This window comes from Macaca nemestrina, chromosome 1 (assembly GCF_043159975.1).
Source record: "Macaca nemestrina isolate mMacNem1 chromosome 1, mMacNem.hap1, whole genome shotgun sequence".
NCBI classification, from domain to species: domain Eukaryota; kingdom Metazoa; phylum Chordata; class Mammalia; order Primates; family Cercopithecidae; genus Macaca; species Macaca nemestrina.
This window is the reverse complement of record NC_092125.1, coordinates 171,349,808-171,365,321: the sequence shown is the minus strand read 5'-3', so window position 1 is coordinate 171,365,321 and position 15,514 is coordinate 171,349,808. Positions and strand designations below refer to the sequence as shown.

Here is a 15,514-nt window from a genome sequence, read left to right as displayed (position 1 = left end):
GAGCCAAGATTCGCATCCATGTTTTTCTGATGCTAATATGCTACTCTTAACCATGGTACAACAGACTCTTTTATGAGTTAGAAAAACGTTTTTTCAAAGAAAGAGCCTCAGTGTTGATGAGGAGGGGACACACCCTCCCCAGAAGATTGCAGCAGAGTGGGGGCAGCTGTAGCCAAGACAGGACCTTCAGGCTGTGGCAATGCCTCCAAGCACACCACGAGTATCTACCCGTACACTGCCTGCATGTCCAATGGCACTGTCCAGTTTGTGCATGTCATAGGGGAATTCAAAATCAAATACAGCAAAATACAATGGTAAAGAGAAGAAGACCAAAAAAGGTCATAGTCACATGTGATTTCTTTCCTTGGTGATCTAGGAATCATAATTATTATGATGTATCCTTGGAAAATAGAAAATAAATTATTTGGGGGGAAAGAGATGGGAAGTCAACACAATTCTGCCACCTGGCTACTGCAATTTTCATGTTCACCTATTTTGCATATTTAACATAATTGAAGGGCAAGTTCTATAGTAGACTTGTAGCCTGGCTTATAGCCTGAAATCCCGGCTCTGCCACTGACTGACTGTATAACCTTGCTCAAATTACTGAACCTCCTTGTGCCTCAGTTGCCTTGCTTGTGAAATAGGACTAGTAGTATTTCCTATAAGTCATGGAGCTGTCAGGAAGATTAAATAGGATGACAATATATGCAAAGCACTTGGAACAGAGTCCAGTACATAGTCCTGTTCAATGAGTAAATACATTAGTTATTTTTAATATAATAGTAGAAATTCAATTATAAATTCAATTACAAATCCAATTTTGTATTCAAAATTCTATTATATAACCATTTTTAAAAGTATAGTTTTACCTGCTTTGTAATGATTACTGTAAATGGCTATACAAACCTTCATTGACTTACACCTTATTTTCCAAACCCCTCCCTAGAGGAGGTCATGCCACCTCCTGTTTAATTCTCCCTTCAATGCTACCATAGCAGCCAGCCTGACAGACAGTTCTCACTCAGGTCTCCTGGGAAGACCCCATTTCCAAGTAGCTGGATCTCAGCTGCACGGGCTTTGAGGTAAGACAGGCCAGGTTCAAATCCCGGCTGCGTGACCCTGAGCAAATGTCCTTATTCAAGAAGAGCACAGCTCAGTACACCGTGTGAAGACCGCAGGGGATGAGGTATGCAAAGTGCTTGTGCGGGTGCCCAGGATATAATAAACACTCAATACATTTGGCTACGATTACTTTTTAAAACCGCAATGTAAAGCAAGGAAAGGGCAAGGATCATGTTCGTTTTCTTTCTCACCGAATTTTTAACACTTACAATGATGGGAACTCAATAAAAATGTATTGAATCAAATACATAAATGGATGGATAGATGGGTGGATGGATCAGAGACTGTCAAAGCTGGAAAGGATTTTTTTTTCTTCTTTTTTTGAGACGGAGTCTCGCTCTGTCACCCAGGCTGGAGTGCAGTGGCGCGATCTCGGCTCACTGCAAGCTCCGCCTCCTGGGTTCACACCATTCTCCTGCCTCAGTCTCCCGAGTAGCTGGGACTACAGGCACCTGCCACCACGCCCGGCTAATTTTTTTTTTTTTTTTTTGTATTTTTAGTAGAGACGGGGTTTCACTGTGTTAGCCAAGATGGTCTCGATCTCCTGACCTCGTGATCCACCTGTCTCGGCCTCCCAGAGTGCTGGGATCACAGGCGTGAGCACCGCGCCCGGCCGGAAAGGATTTTTTAAACAACTTTATTGAAATATAATCTACATACCACATAATTTACCCATATAAATTGTACTATCCAATAGTTGTAGAATATTTAGGGTTGAACAAACATCACCACAATCTAATTTTTTTAAATTGTGGTAAAATATACATGACACAATATTTATTATTTTAACCACTGAATGTACAATTTAGTGACATTAAATGCATTCACAGTGTTGTGTAACCATCATCATCATCACTATCAAATTTTTTCTGGTGTGTGAGACAGTGTCTCACTCTGTTGCCCGGGCTGGAGTGCAGCAGTGTGATCTCAGCTCATTGCAACCTCTGCTTCCTGGGTTCAAGCAATTCTCATGCCTCAGCCTCCTGAGTAGCTGAGATTACAGGCATGTGCCACCATGCCCGGCTAATTTTTTGTATATTTCATAGACACGGGGTTTCACCAAGTTGGCCAGGCTGGTCTCGAACTCCTGACCTCAAGTGATCTGCCCACCTCAGCCTCCCAAAGTGCTGGGATTACAGGTGTGAGCCACTGCACCAGGCCAATCATCATGATCTATACCCCAAATTTTTTCATTATCTCCAACCTGAACTCTGTACCCATTAAATAACTCCCCATTCTCTCGCACCCCCCGCCCCTGCTAACTCCTTTTCTACTTTCTAGCCCTATGAATCTGCCTATTCTATGTATCTCATATAAGTGGAGTCATCTAATATTTGTCCTTCTGGATCTGGCTTATTTCACTTATATATTAAAGATTCTTTCAAGTTGTAGCATATATCAAAATTTCCTCCATGTTTAAGGCTGATTAATATTCCATTGTCTGTAGATGCCACATTTTGTTTATCCATTCATCCATGATGGCACAGGGTCACTTCCACCTTTTGGCTATTGTGAATAATGCTACCGTGGGACTTGGTGTACCAATATCTATCCTAGTCCCTGCTCTCAGTTCTCTTGGATATATACCAAGGAGTGGAATTGCTGGGTTATACCATAATTCTATGTTTAACTTTTTGAGAAACCACCAAACTGTTTCCCACAGCAGTTGCACTGTTTTACATTCCCACCAGCGATGCATGAGGGTTCCAATTTATTTATTTATTTATTTATTTATTTATTTATTTATTTATTTAAGATGGAGTCTCACTCTGTTGCCCAGGCTGGAGTGCAGTGGCTCGATCTCAGCTCACTGCAACCTCCGCCTCCTGGGTTTGAGTGATTCTCCCACCTCAGCCTCCTCAGTAGCTGAGACTACAGGCACGTGCTACCATGCCCAGCTAATTTTTCTATTTTTTGGTAAATATGGGGTTTCATCATGTTGGCCAGCCTGGTCTCGAACTCCTGACCTCAAGTGATCTGCCCACCTCGGCCTCCCAAAGTGCTAGGATTACGGGCAAGAGCCACCATGCCTGGCCATTCCAATCTCTCCATGGTCTCACCAACACCTGGTTTATGTTTGTTTGCTTTAAATTATAGCTATCCTAGTAGGTGTAGTAGGTATGAATTGGTATCTCACTGTGGTTTTGATTTGCATTTCCCTAATGACTAATTGTGTTGACTATCTTTTTTATGTGCTTATTGGTTTTTGTATATCTTCTTTGGAGAAATGTCTATTCAAGTTCTTTACCCATTTTTGAATTGGCTTGTTTGTTTGTTGTTGTTGTGTTGTGCAAGTTCTTCACCTATTTAGGATATTAACCTCTTATCAGACATATGATTTGCAAAAAAATTCTTCTTGATATATTTTGCAATAATCTTGTATATGGTATAAGATAAGCTTCCAGCTTCATTCTTTTGTATAATTTAACTAATTAATTAATTTTTTTAGATAGGATCTCACTCTGTTGCCCAGGCTGGAGTGCAGTGGTGCAATCATAGCTCACCACAGGCTCAAACTCCTGGGCTCTGCAATTCTCTCACCTCAGTCTTCTGAGTAGCTGGCACTACAGGTGCGTACCACCATGTCCACCTAATTTTTTTTTGGTTATTGAGACAGAGTCTCTCCCTGTCATCTAGGCTGGAGTGTAATGGTGTGATCTCGGCTCACTGCAACCTCCACCTCCCGGAATCAAGTGATCTCCTGCCTCAACCTCCCAAGTAGCTGGGATTATAGGTGTGTACCACCACGCCTGGCTAATCTTGTATTTTTAGTAGAGATGGGATTTCACTATATGTCGGTCAGGCTGGTCTGGAACTCCTGACCTCAAGTGATTCACCCACCCTGGCCTCCCAAAGTGCTGGGATTACAGGCATGAGCCACCATGCCCAGCCCCACGTAATTTTTAAATTTTTGTAGAGATGGGGGCTTGCTATGTTGCCCAGGCTGGTTTCAAACTCCAGACCTCAAGCAATCCTCCCACCTTGGCTTCTCAAAGTGCTGGGATTATAGGCGTGAGCTATCATACCCAGACAACTTTATTTTTTTTGTGTGTGAATATTCAGTTTTCCCACCACCATTTGTTGAAAAGATCACCATCTATTTTCAGAATATTTCACCACCCCAAAAAGAAATGCCCTACTCATTAGCAGTTATTCCCTATTCCCTTCACTCCACTTCCCATTCCCTCCCACGCCCTGGAAACCATGAATTTACTTTCTGTCTGTATAGATTTGCCAATTACGGACATTGCCTATAAACGGAATCATATAACACTGTGATCTTTTGTGACTAGCTTCTTTCACTTAACATGATGTTTTCAAGGTTCACAAGAGCTAAAAAGGATTTTTTCAGGTCACCTAATCTAACCCTGTTTTCAATATCACACAGTACCTTGGTAATAGAATCCATACAAGGGTCCGTTCTGTGTTTTCTTCCTTAATAACCATGACCCTAGAAACATGTCAACACACAGGAGGAATGGCAAGTTCTCACTGCACAAGAACTGCACTCTAAGCCTCTCCTTCAAAGTTTTATGTCTGCTCTTACATGGTGCCACTTGACTAGACCACTATTTCCCTATATTACCTATTGTTCAAATCCTACCCTTTCCTCTCACCAGACCCCACCTCCCCCAGGAAGTCATCTAGAGAGCCTATGTGGGTATACTTCTCTATTTTCTGAAATCCTATAGTAAATAATTACTCTTTAATCCATGTGAGGCCACAAGGGATTAGGAATCCAATTTCTAACTATAAAAGCCTTCCTCCAGTTGAGAATGACAAATCTCTACTTTAATGGGAGGTGAACACTGAAAGGCTTCAGAAATCTCACTTTGATATATCTGGACATGTTTTGGATCACCTCTTCTACACAAGGAAATCAGCTGATCACTGATTTGTCAGCCTGCTGGACAGAGTAGTGGCAAAAGTCAGCTTTGGAATCCAACAGACCGGGGTTCAAATGCTGCTTTTCCTATATATTGAGACCTCAGGCAAGTTAACTAACTTGTCTCATGGTCCCTATCTTGTCCTGCCATCCACCTTTGTCGCTGGATAATTGCCTAATGCTTCTTGCTGGACTGAAAGCTCCCTGATGGCAAGAATCAAGCCTTCTTCTTCTGGGTCTTTCACAGTTCCCAGAGATCTTTTAATAGGGCCCTAGAAATGCCCCTGCTATTATGGGTCTCAATTCTTTCTGTGTGTGTGTGTGTGTGTGTGAGAGAGACAGAGTGTCGCTCTGTTGCCCAGGCTGGAGTGCAATGGCACAATCTCGGCTCACTGTAACCTCTGCCTCCCAGGTTCAAGCGATTCTCCTGCCTCAGCCTCCTAAGTAGCTGGGATTACAGGCATGCACCACCACACCCTGCTAATTTTGTTTTGTATTTTTAGTAAAGATGGGGTTTTGGCATGTTGGCCAGGCTGGTCTCGAACTCCTGACCTCAGATGATCTACCTGCCTCGGCTTCCCAAAGTGCTGGGATTACACGTGTGAGCCACCATGTCCGGCCTCAATTCTTTAAATCTACAATTCTCAAAGCAGAGTCCCTGGCCCAGTGATAGAGAGTAAGGGTTTCTAAAAGAATAAAAAATGCATCAAAAATATGTATATTCTCTTCAGTTCTTACAGGCAAGTGTATTACATGGGAATTCATTTTTATAAGGAACTAGGAACATAATATGTGAGTTATTGAGGGTTAATAAACCTTGGCATTAATAAAATTAGTGCGTTAGAAGAGTTTACTGAGAATATTCATTTTCTATTCTGTAAAGAAGGGTGACCATTATCCATCACCAAACAATACAGCAAAACTCCTGTGTATGCACCCAGGCTAAGAGCTGGAATTCCAATTCTCAGGAAGGGCGTTTTGTTATTAGTGCAGAAGACATTTGTTGTGTGCTTTTTTTCAGCTACCCAGCACTTTGTGAACACCCTTCCTATGCTTGGTTATTTCCTTCTCAGAAGACCCACCTCCCCAAGATTGAAACTGGAATTTACAGCAATTGATTATGGGGAGATGGCAGAGTGATGTTCAGCTACTTCATATCCCTTAATAAATTCCTCTTCTATTATAGACAAGCCTGCTAGAGCAGGTTCTGGTGTTTGCAACCATGACCCTTGGTGGCTGCAATACAGCGTCGGCACTCTCTTGGTTTTAAACTGCTTCTATTCTGTTAATTTACATTACTTACAAAATTACTTTTAGGAGTTTCTGTTGATTGTTGTGCTGAGTATTTGCTGCATTACCACTTTGGTTAGTTTTCTCTTCTCCTTTAATCCTTTGTTACTACCAAATTCTTTCCCACTGCAAAGTGGGAGTGAAGGGACTCAGTGGGCCACAAAGTCTTTTGCTCCCCTGAATTGGGCCACAGTCCAAAGGGCTTGGAAACCACAACTCGGAGTAAATGTTTCCTAGGAATTCAGCTCCACTTCCTGCCTCCTGGGTCACTTCAGTGAAAGCATCTCAAGGGGAGGCACAGATACTCCACAGGGGGGCACCCCTGCACCCACCCTCTTTGGGCAGCTCCCATCCCAGCAGCATCATCCCTGGTCAGAATTCAGCAGATGCCTCTGCAGGTATCAGCTGGGCGCCACAGCTCGAGTTGCAGGTGCAGACAGTTTAGAGCTTGCGTGGGCTGTGGCAAATGCCTTCTGGGTTGGGAGGAAGGTTTTTGTTGGCTTAAATATGCACAGCCTGCACATTCAGGAAAATCAGTTTAAACCAAACTGAGGCTAAGTGATCCCCAGACACCTGGGTGGAGAAAGCGATGTTTCCAGATTTTTTGGGCAGGAAAGCTGTTATTATTTCGCAATGCCCCACCTAGCCCTCTGGCAAGTTCAGTCTGACAAGAAGCGGACATGTGTGATGTGGGTCCAACAAAGATGGTGACCACCCAGCCTCGGCAGCATGCCAGCCAGAGGAAGGGCAGGTATCATCAGAGATGAACCAGAAAGACTCGAGGAGAGAAGAGGAGCACCAGGAACTTCTGTCAACTTCAACTTTCCCTTGAAAGAGATGGGATTCCTTCAGTGTACCATCTGGTAATACAAAGGAAGGTTATATATTGTTGTTGCCTGGATTTTGTTTTGCTTTAATGTGGGCAAAGTTACTAAGAAAAGGTGTTGCCAAAATTGACATCCCAGGTTTATATCACCCCATGGAGCAGCTCAAAGGTGTCACAGAATGGTTGGGCATTTGGAGCATAGCATAGGCAGACTTTTATTGGTGACTCTGCTCATATCTTTTCTTTTTTTTTTTTTGAGATGGAGTTTTGCTCCGTCACCCAGGCTGCAGTGCAGTGACACCATCTTGGCTCACTGCAACCTTCACCTCCCAGGTTCAAGCTATTCTCCTGCCTCAGCCTCCCAAGTAGCTACAGGGACTATAGGCGCTCGCCACCACACCCAGCTAATGTTTTGTATTTTTAGTAGAGACAGGGTTTCGCCATGTTGCCCAGGCTGGTCTCAGGCAATCCTGGCTGGTGTCCTGAACTCAGGCAACCCACCTGTCTTGGCCTCCCATAGTGCTGGGATTACAGGAGTGAGCCACTGCACCTGGCCTTGCTCACATGGGCTCTTTCAGCCAGATTATGGGCTCTTTCAAGTCAAGGTTTCCCTTTTGTGCTCCTGGGTATCCTTTATGGCACCAGTCCAGGGCCCTGCAGGTGGTAATCCACTGTTATCTACTGTTGGGAACCAGTCCACTGATTATCTACTGTCGGGAGAAGAGAAATATAAAACAGGGTCTTGGACAACATTTGCATCCATACCACCCCATACAGCAGGGCCAAGGTCAGAGTCTGCTTTTGAGACTCCTAACCCAGTGCTTTCCTTTACAAATTTCATGTACTGGTCCTCAGTGTGATACTGGAAGACATGAAATTGATGGTTTCTTTAAAAACAATGTGGCCGGTGTCCCTAGTTTAAATGTGGAATAATGGAGTTTTTATTGTGGTAAAGTGTGCCAGAGAACTGCTCGTACTTCTGTTGGTGATCTTTGCTTGCTGCCTCTGGCTACAGGGAAAGTATAACGCATAACAATAAAAATAGTTGCCAACATCAATTAAGTACTGACTCTGTCCTGGGTAAGTCCTTGACCCATCCTTACTCAGTGCCTGGGACAGCATGGGCATGTCTCCCCTGTAAACCAGAAAAAGATGCTGCCTCATGGCCCAGCCTGAGTTCAGGGCTGTGTTCAAAGAATCAGCAGTTAAGTCGAAAAAAGTTAATTGGAAGCAATCCAAACCTTCACTGCAGTCTCTAGAGAAAATACCAAAAGGGAAGTGCATTCTTAGCACAAAGCAAAAGTCTTAAATTTTTTCTTTCCCATCTCTGCTGTTCTAGGTGTCTATTTCCAGCAGAGCAACTGCCCCAGCAGCAGTGTGTGCCGTTCCCCAACATCCGTATGCGAATCCTCCCACCTGGTTCTTCACTCCCCCACCTCCCTTGCCTCTGGCATCTACCCATCCCTCCTCTGCCAGCCTCTCTCTGGCCTCTTCATTGGGAATTCCAATATTGGCTCCATTTGTCCACAGCTTTTTCATCACTGAATGACCTCAATCTGCATAATAATGGAGGGAGAACAGCCAAGCAGGCGCTGCCAGAAGTGTCCTTATGAGGAAATTACTTAGAAGGCTCCAAAAGCACAGACTTTTGTTTTTGTTTTTGTTTTTCGTTTTTTTTTTTTTTTTTTTGAGACAGGGTCTCGCTCTGATCACCAAGTCTGGAGTGCAGTGGCATGATCACAGGTCACTGCAGCCTCAATCTCCCGGGCTCAGGTGAGCCTTCTGCCTCGGTTTCCCGAGTAGCTGGGACTACAGGTGCACACCACCACGCCCAGCTAATTTTTGAAACGGTGTTTTGGCATGTTGTCCAGGCTGGTCTTGAACTCCTAGGCTCAAGTGATCTGTCTGCCTTGGCCTCCCCAAAGTGTTAGGATTATAGGCATGAGCCACCACGTCTGGCTGCAAAGAGGTTTTTAATACTCGTATGTTGATGGTTTTATTCCCTGTACACTCAATTTATAGATTAGAAAACTGGGGTTTAATAATACTAGTACCAGGCCAGGCTGAATGGCTCATGCCTGTAATCCCAGCACTTTGGGAGGCCGAGGCAGGTGGATCACCTGAGGTCAGGAGTTTGAGAACAGCCTGGACAACATGGTGAAACCCTGTTTCTACTAAAAATACAAAAATTAGCCGGGTGTAGTGATGCACACATGTAGTCCCAGTTACTCAGGGGGTTGAGGCAGAAAAATAGCTTGAACCTGGGAGACGGAGGTTACAGTGAGCTGAGGTTGCACCGAGCCGAGATTGCACCATTGCACTCTAGCCTAGGTGACAGAGTGAGACTCCATCTCAAGAAATAATAATAATAATACTAGTAAATACTTATACTGTTATAATAATAAGTATTATTATTACCAGCTAGATACTGTCCTATATCGTACAAATGCTAACTTATTTAATTTCACGATGACCATACTAGGTAGGTGCTATTATATCCTTTTCACAGATCACAGGTTCAGGGGCACAAATCTAGTAAGTGGCAGGGTTGGAATTCAAATTGAGGTTTGTCTGACTCCAGAGACCCAGCTCTTAACGACAGTGTTCCTTGCCTTTGGGTCCTATTTCTGTAGCCATCTATGAAGCAAGTAGCTTTTGGAAGTCTAAATAGAAAGAGAAGGAACCAGATAGAAGGATTTAGCAAAGGAACAAATCTAGCATTAAATTCCACCACCAGCCATGCTATTAGACATCAGGTGATTATTAAAATATAAACATGGTTGGGGGGAACATGCTAGGTCTCTAAATAAGACCAATTTACTTGTGAAGGAATAGCTAAAAAATCCAGTGACTTTCTAATCCACTGCAAATGATTTAATCAATAAAACACAATTACTTTTCAAATAATCTTTGAAAGTTCCAAGGAGTCTTGAGTTGTTTAATTGCTATTTAACCAGATAGCAGCAGTTGAGTTACACAGATATCTATTTCATACAAAATGCTCTTTGCAGATGGAACACTCTGTCAAATTTTCCATTAGAAAGACATATTTTCAGGGCAGACACAAGGGTTTTAGGTTACAAATTAATTTCGTTTCTCTGTTGTTCTCTAGGCAGGGCAAGGAGAGGGTGGAATGGCTGATGCAGACATCCACAGCTCTTTCCTTGTTAACTCGGGAGCACGATGGTCCTCCTTGTCAATAATAAGCAATGGATACAAAATCAGAATCGCTGCGGTAGGAATCTGTGGGCCTTTTTCTTTTTTAAATATGAAATGCTTCATGAATTTTCGTGTCATTCCTTGTGCAGAGGCCATGCTGATCGCCTCTGTATCATTCCAATTTTGGTATATTTGCTGCTGAAGTCAACACAGGAATCCCTGTTCTAATCAGCCAGCCCCCCAGGTAATTTTTATGCACACGGTAGTTTGAGAAGTACTGTTCTAGCCTACTTTTTAAAATCTTTGGTAAACTGTAGTTCAGTGTTTCTTAAACTGTAGTACACCTATAACCTGAAGATCTTGTTAACATGCAGATGCTGATTCGGTGGGTCTGGAATGGGGCCTGATAGTTGGCATTTCCAACAAGCTCTCAAGAGATGCTGATCTGCTGGTCCCAGCACCAAGTAGCAAAGTGTGTGGTCAGGGTATTTGTCTGGTTGGGGAGGAATGGGAAGGAGCTCAACAGCCCTAATCATGATTCCTAGCACCAGCACTTGAAACTGTGTGATCTTGGGTAAGTCACTCCAGCCCTTGAAGCCAGCTTCATCAGCTATAAAAGGGTACGAAGTAACACTCTCCGCTTTATAAGGCTGTTCTGATGGCTACATGCCTATACTTTATACAGTACTTGGCATGTAGAAGACACTGAAATACAAGCTGTGGTTGCTGTTGTTTTTGAGGGAAGGAAGAAACTAGTAAGTGCTTAATAATGGTCAGTTGTTTTGTTATTATTTATAGAGAGTTGCTGTGTGGTATATTAGGCACTGTGCCAAATATTACACTATTATTATTTACTCTTCTCAAAGACTCTATGTCTCTATGTATTATTTCTTCTGTTTAACAGATTAGGAAGCCTAAGCTCAGAGAGGTTTAGTAACTTGGTCATAGTCACAAAGATAGTAAAAAGCAGAGCTAGGGATGAATTTAGGTATTCCTGCCCAAGATTTTTTTTTTTTTTTTTTTTTTTTTAAAGACAGGGGCTTGCTCTGTTGCCCAGGCCAGAGTGCTGGATTACCGTGGTTAAAATCACAGCTCAATCTAGCCTCCACCTCCTAAGTTCAAGTGATCCTCCTGCCTCAGCCTCCAGAGTAGCTGGGGCCACAGGTGCATGCCATGACGCCTGGCTAATTTTTTAAAAATCTTTTATAAACATAGGCTCTCATTATGTTCCCCAGGCTGGTCTCAAACTCCTGGCTCAAGTGATTCTCCCACCACAGCCTCCTAAAGTGTTGAGATTACAGGCATGAGCGATATACCTGGATAACTGCCCAAGCTCTTAACGGCCCAGACTGAAGCCTGGTTCTGTCCATGTCCACCTGAGTCTAGGAAAGGTGGTGAGCTGGTACCTGATGACCCCACAACATGGCACAGTACAGGACCAGGGGGTGCAGAGGTAGAGAATGGGCAGCAGCAGACAGAAGCCTCCAGGAAGGATTGCCACGGAGCAGAGAAAAATCAGGCCCAAGAGAAGGGGCAGGACCAGGTTCCAAAAGGATTTAGACACCTAGCAAGCAATCAGGAATAGAGCCTAAAGTGATGAGGACTGTGTCTTCTTTGCTTCTGTTTCCCAGTGCTTAGTACAATGTTGACCACAGTGCTGCCTCATAAAGATGTAGCAGTTGAATTAATGAATTATTGAAATAATGGATTAATTCATATTTTGAGGGTAGCAACTGATTTGAAATTGGTAGGCAGGATGTTTTGGAGTGGGAGAGAGATGTTCACCTCTGGATTTCTCTTTTTTAAAAGAGTGAGCTGTTCAAAATAGAAGAACAACTGGAATATTTCCCTTGGAGTGCTGCCAGTGCACACAATGCCTCCTTTTCTTCCCAGGTCAGAAGGCATTTTTGGGCCCAGCCCCTCGGCATGTGTGTGCAGCCTGCAGCCTGTCCGACATACTTACCCACTTGTGCTCTGGGGCACAAAGGCCTCCCACCTGCCAAGCCCAGCACAAATGCCTCCTTCACCACAGTCCTCTGGCGTGTGTGGGTTCAGCTGCTGCTGCTGCTGAGAGTCCCCCTCCAGGGTGAAAGTGAGGCTCCGGTGGCTCCAGTCCCTCCACTACTGCTCAGAGAAAGAGACCACAATGCTTTCTCAACCATCGAGTCCCCTTCACTGGCCATGAGGCGTGAAGTTCAATAGCCCAGTAACTTGAGGAAAGAAGAAAAGGGACCCTCTTCTTTTCAAAGACCAGCCTCAGCAGATTGTGTGCAATCATCCATTTATCAGAAATTCTTGTTCAGGCACGGGGCTAGGTTCTGTGGACTCATGGACGAATAACACAGGGTTCTCTTCTTTAAGGAACTCACAGTCCAAAATGGGAGGCAGATACCTAAAGAAGGACCCATGTAGTGTTAGAGAGGTGTGGCTGGAGCATCTCGGAGGATCAGAAAAGCAACACAGATGTGGTATTTTTGAGCTGCCGTTGAAGGATGAGTGAAAGGTCAGCAGGCAGATGGGAGAAGCAGTTCTCTAGCGAGAGATGAAAACATGTATGGTGGGCTTGAAGAATGACCAGCAATCCTGGTCTAGAGTGCAGGGTCAGGGAAGTGGATGGGGGAAGACAGGGGCTGGAAGTCAGCTCATTTTATTTTCTAGAATAGGAAACCATCAAAGGTTCTTAAGCAGGGAGGAACAAGATGAAAGCTGGGTTTTGGATACAAATCTGACTGCAATGAGGGGCGTATGTCCCCAGATACCGGCCTATTAGTAGACATTCAATAAATATTTACAGAATGAACAACTGATTTCAAGAGGGAAATAGCAAGTCTGGTAAGCAGTCTGGCCAGACTTAATACCTTTCCCTAAATGCCCCTTTTATTTATTTATTTTCTTATAAGAGAACAGAAGCTTTTCTTCTCCTGTACTGAACCATTACAAATGTATATAATCTGCAATTGCAGGCATAATTACATAATGTCTTATATGGTTGGCAGTTTCATGAGTGTTGGCTTTGTCTTCCTGACTGACTTTCGGCTCCGTGACAGCTGGGGCAATGCCTTTTGTGCTCTCTCAGTATTGCCCAAAAGCAAAAGCATCTATCATGTGCTGGGAACACAGTAGGCTCCAGGTAAGCAGAACATGAAACAGACTCAAGGAGCACAAGAGCTGGACAGGCTCCTGCAATTACTGAGTTCAACTCTCTCATTTCCCTGATGGGGAGACTGGGAGAAAGAGAAATATATGCACTATGTGGAAATGTGTGCACGTTCCTACTACTGGGCTCTTGCATTTCACAGCAGGGACCTGGGCTCAGTCAAGATTTTCAGGTGCAAACACCAAAGGTCCAGACACAGACTGAAATTAACCAGTGACGAACCTGGCTAACAGCAGGGTAAATAGAACACCAACACACCAACAACACAGGCACAGAAGAATGTCTCACATACATGAGTGGTATTCAGCACCCACTGCTTATTAAATTATGAAAAAAGCATAGCCTGAGACTAGACCAGACAGAGGCAGGAAAGCACAAAGATTAAGAGTGTGGGCTTTGGAGTGTGTGGATCTGGGTCTGAATCCCAGCTCTGCCACTTACTAGTGTGTGTTTAGGTTCCCTAACTGTGCCCACCACCTCTACCGCCAGCCAGCCCAGTGTCCAAACAGGTAACACAAGAAAAAAAGGCCGGGCGCGGTGGCTCAAGCCTGTAATCCCAGCACTTTGGGAGGCCGAGACGGGTGGATCACGAGGTCAGGAGATCGAGACCATCCTGGCTAACACGGCGAAACCCCGTCTCTACTAAAAACACAAAAAATTAGCCGGGCAAGGTGGCGGCGCCTGTGGTCCCAGCTACTCGGGAGGCTGAGGCAGGAGAATGGCGGGAACCCGGGAGGCGGAGCTTGCAGTGAGCTGAGATCTGGCCACTGCACTCTAGCCTGGGTGACAGAGCGAGACTCCGTCTCAAAAAAAAAAAAAAAAAAAAGTTTCCTCCCATAGGATTACACAGATGAATTGGGATGAGGCATGTAAAATGCTTATCACAGTGCCTGCAGTGGGGATTGAAAGGTGACTAACCAGAGAGAAAGCAAGGAAGAAAGCACTTGGCACCTGATAGGATTCACTGATCCTCCAACCTTCGGTTACTGAGCACTTACTTTATTTATTTAATTTATTTATTTTATTTTATTTTTTTCAGACAGAGTTTTGTTCTTGTTGCCCAGGCTAGAGAGCGATGGCATGATCTCAGCTCACCACAACCTCCGCCTCCCGGGTTCAAGTGATTCTCCTGCCTCAGCCTACCAAGTAGCTGGGATTACAGGCATATACCACCGTGCCTGGCTAATTTTGTATTTTTATTAGAGATGGGGTTTCTCCATGTTGGTCAGGCTGGTTTCGAACTCCTGACCTCAAGTGATCTGCCTGCCTTGGCCTCCCAAAGTGCTGAGATTACAGGGGTGAGGCATCACGCCCGGCCTGTTTATTTATCTTTTGAAAAGAGGTCTCACTCTGTTGCCCAGGCTGGAGTCCAGTGGTGTGATCTCGGCTCATTGCAACCTCCTGAGCACTTACCTTAGACCAGGCATTGGATAGGAAGGAGAGGGGGCTGGGCCCAGTGGCTCACGCCTGTAATCCCAGCATTTTGGGAGGCCGAGGCAGGCAGATCACGAGGTCAGGAGACTGAGACCATCCTGGCTAACACAATGAAACCCCGTCTCTACTAAAAATACGAAAAATTATCCGGGCGTGGTGGCGGGCACCTGTAGTCCCAGCTACTCAGGAGGCTGAGGCAGAAGAATGGCGTGAACCTGGGAGGCGGAGCTTGCAGTGAGCTGAGATCTGGCCATTGCACTCCAGCCTGGGTGACAGAGCGAGACTCCGTCTCAAAAAAAAAGGAAGGAGAGGGAGGTGTCGATAACTCCAGGGTTTCAAGCCTGGGTAACTAGAGAGTGACAGGGACAACAATGAAGTTTAAAAAAAAACCAGGAGAGACAAGACATTTCAGAGTAGGATGACGGAGCTTTCAGCCTTGTGGCACATTGAATGTGCTCAAGGAGGGGTTCACCCATAAAAAGGGGTTCATTCAGAGACAGTGGTCCAACAGATAGTTGGAAAGGTAGGCCTGGGACAAGGGAGAAACCTGAAGCTTAGAGATGTAGATTCAAGAACCATCCATTTCTGTGTGATCACCACATGGTTGGGGATGGCGGGTGGTGAGAAGCAAGAGCCA

At 44.6% G+C, this 15,514-nt stretch overlaps 1 protein-coding gene and 1 non-coding gene across 3 annotated transcripts in view; both read right to left on the bottom strand.

Moving 5' to 3' along the window:
- The window catches only part of LOC105495171 (KN motif and ankyrin repeat domains 4), a 90,432-nt gene that overhangs the window by 57,291 nt on the left and 17,627 nt on the right, over positions 1 to 15,514 (bottom strand). The gene's annotated exons all lie outside the window — the stretch shown is intronic.
- Positions 10,390 to 10,494, bottom strand: LOC112429088 (U6 spliceosomal RNA). Its single transcript, XR_003021216.1, has one exon. It is a non-coding gene; the product is annotated as a U6 spliceosomal RNA (small nuclear RNA).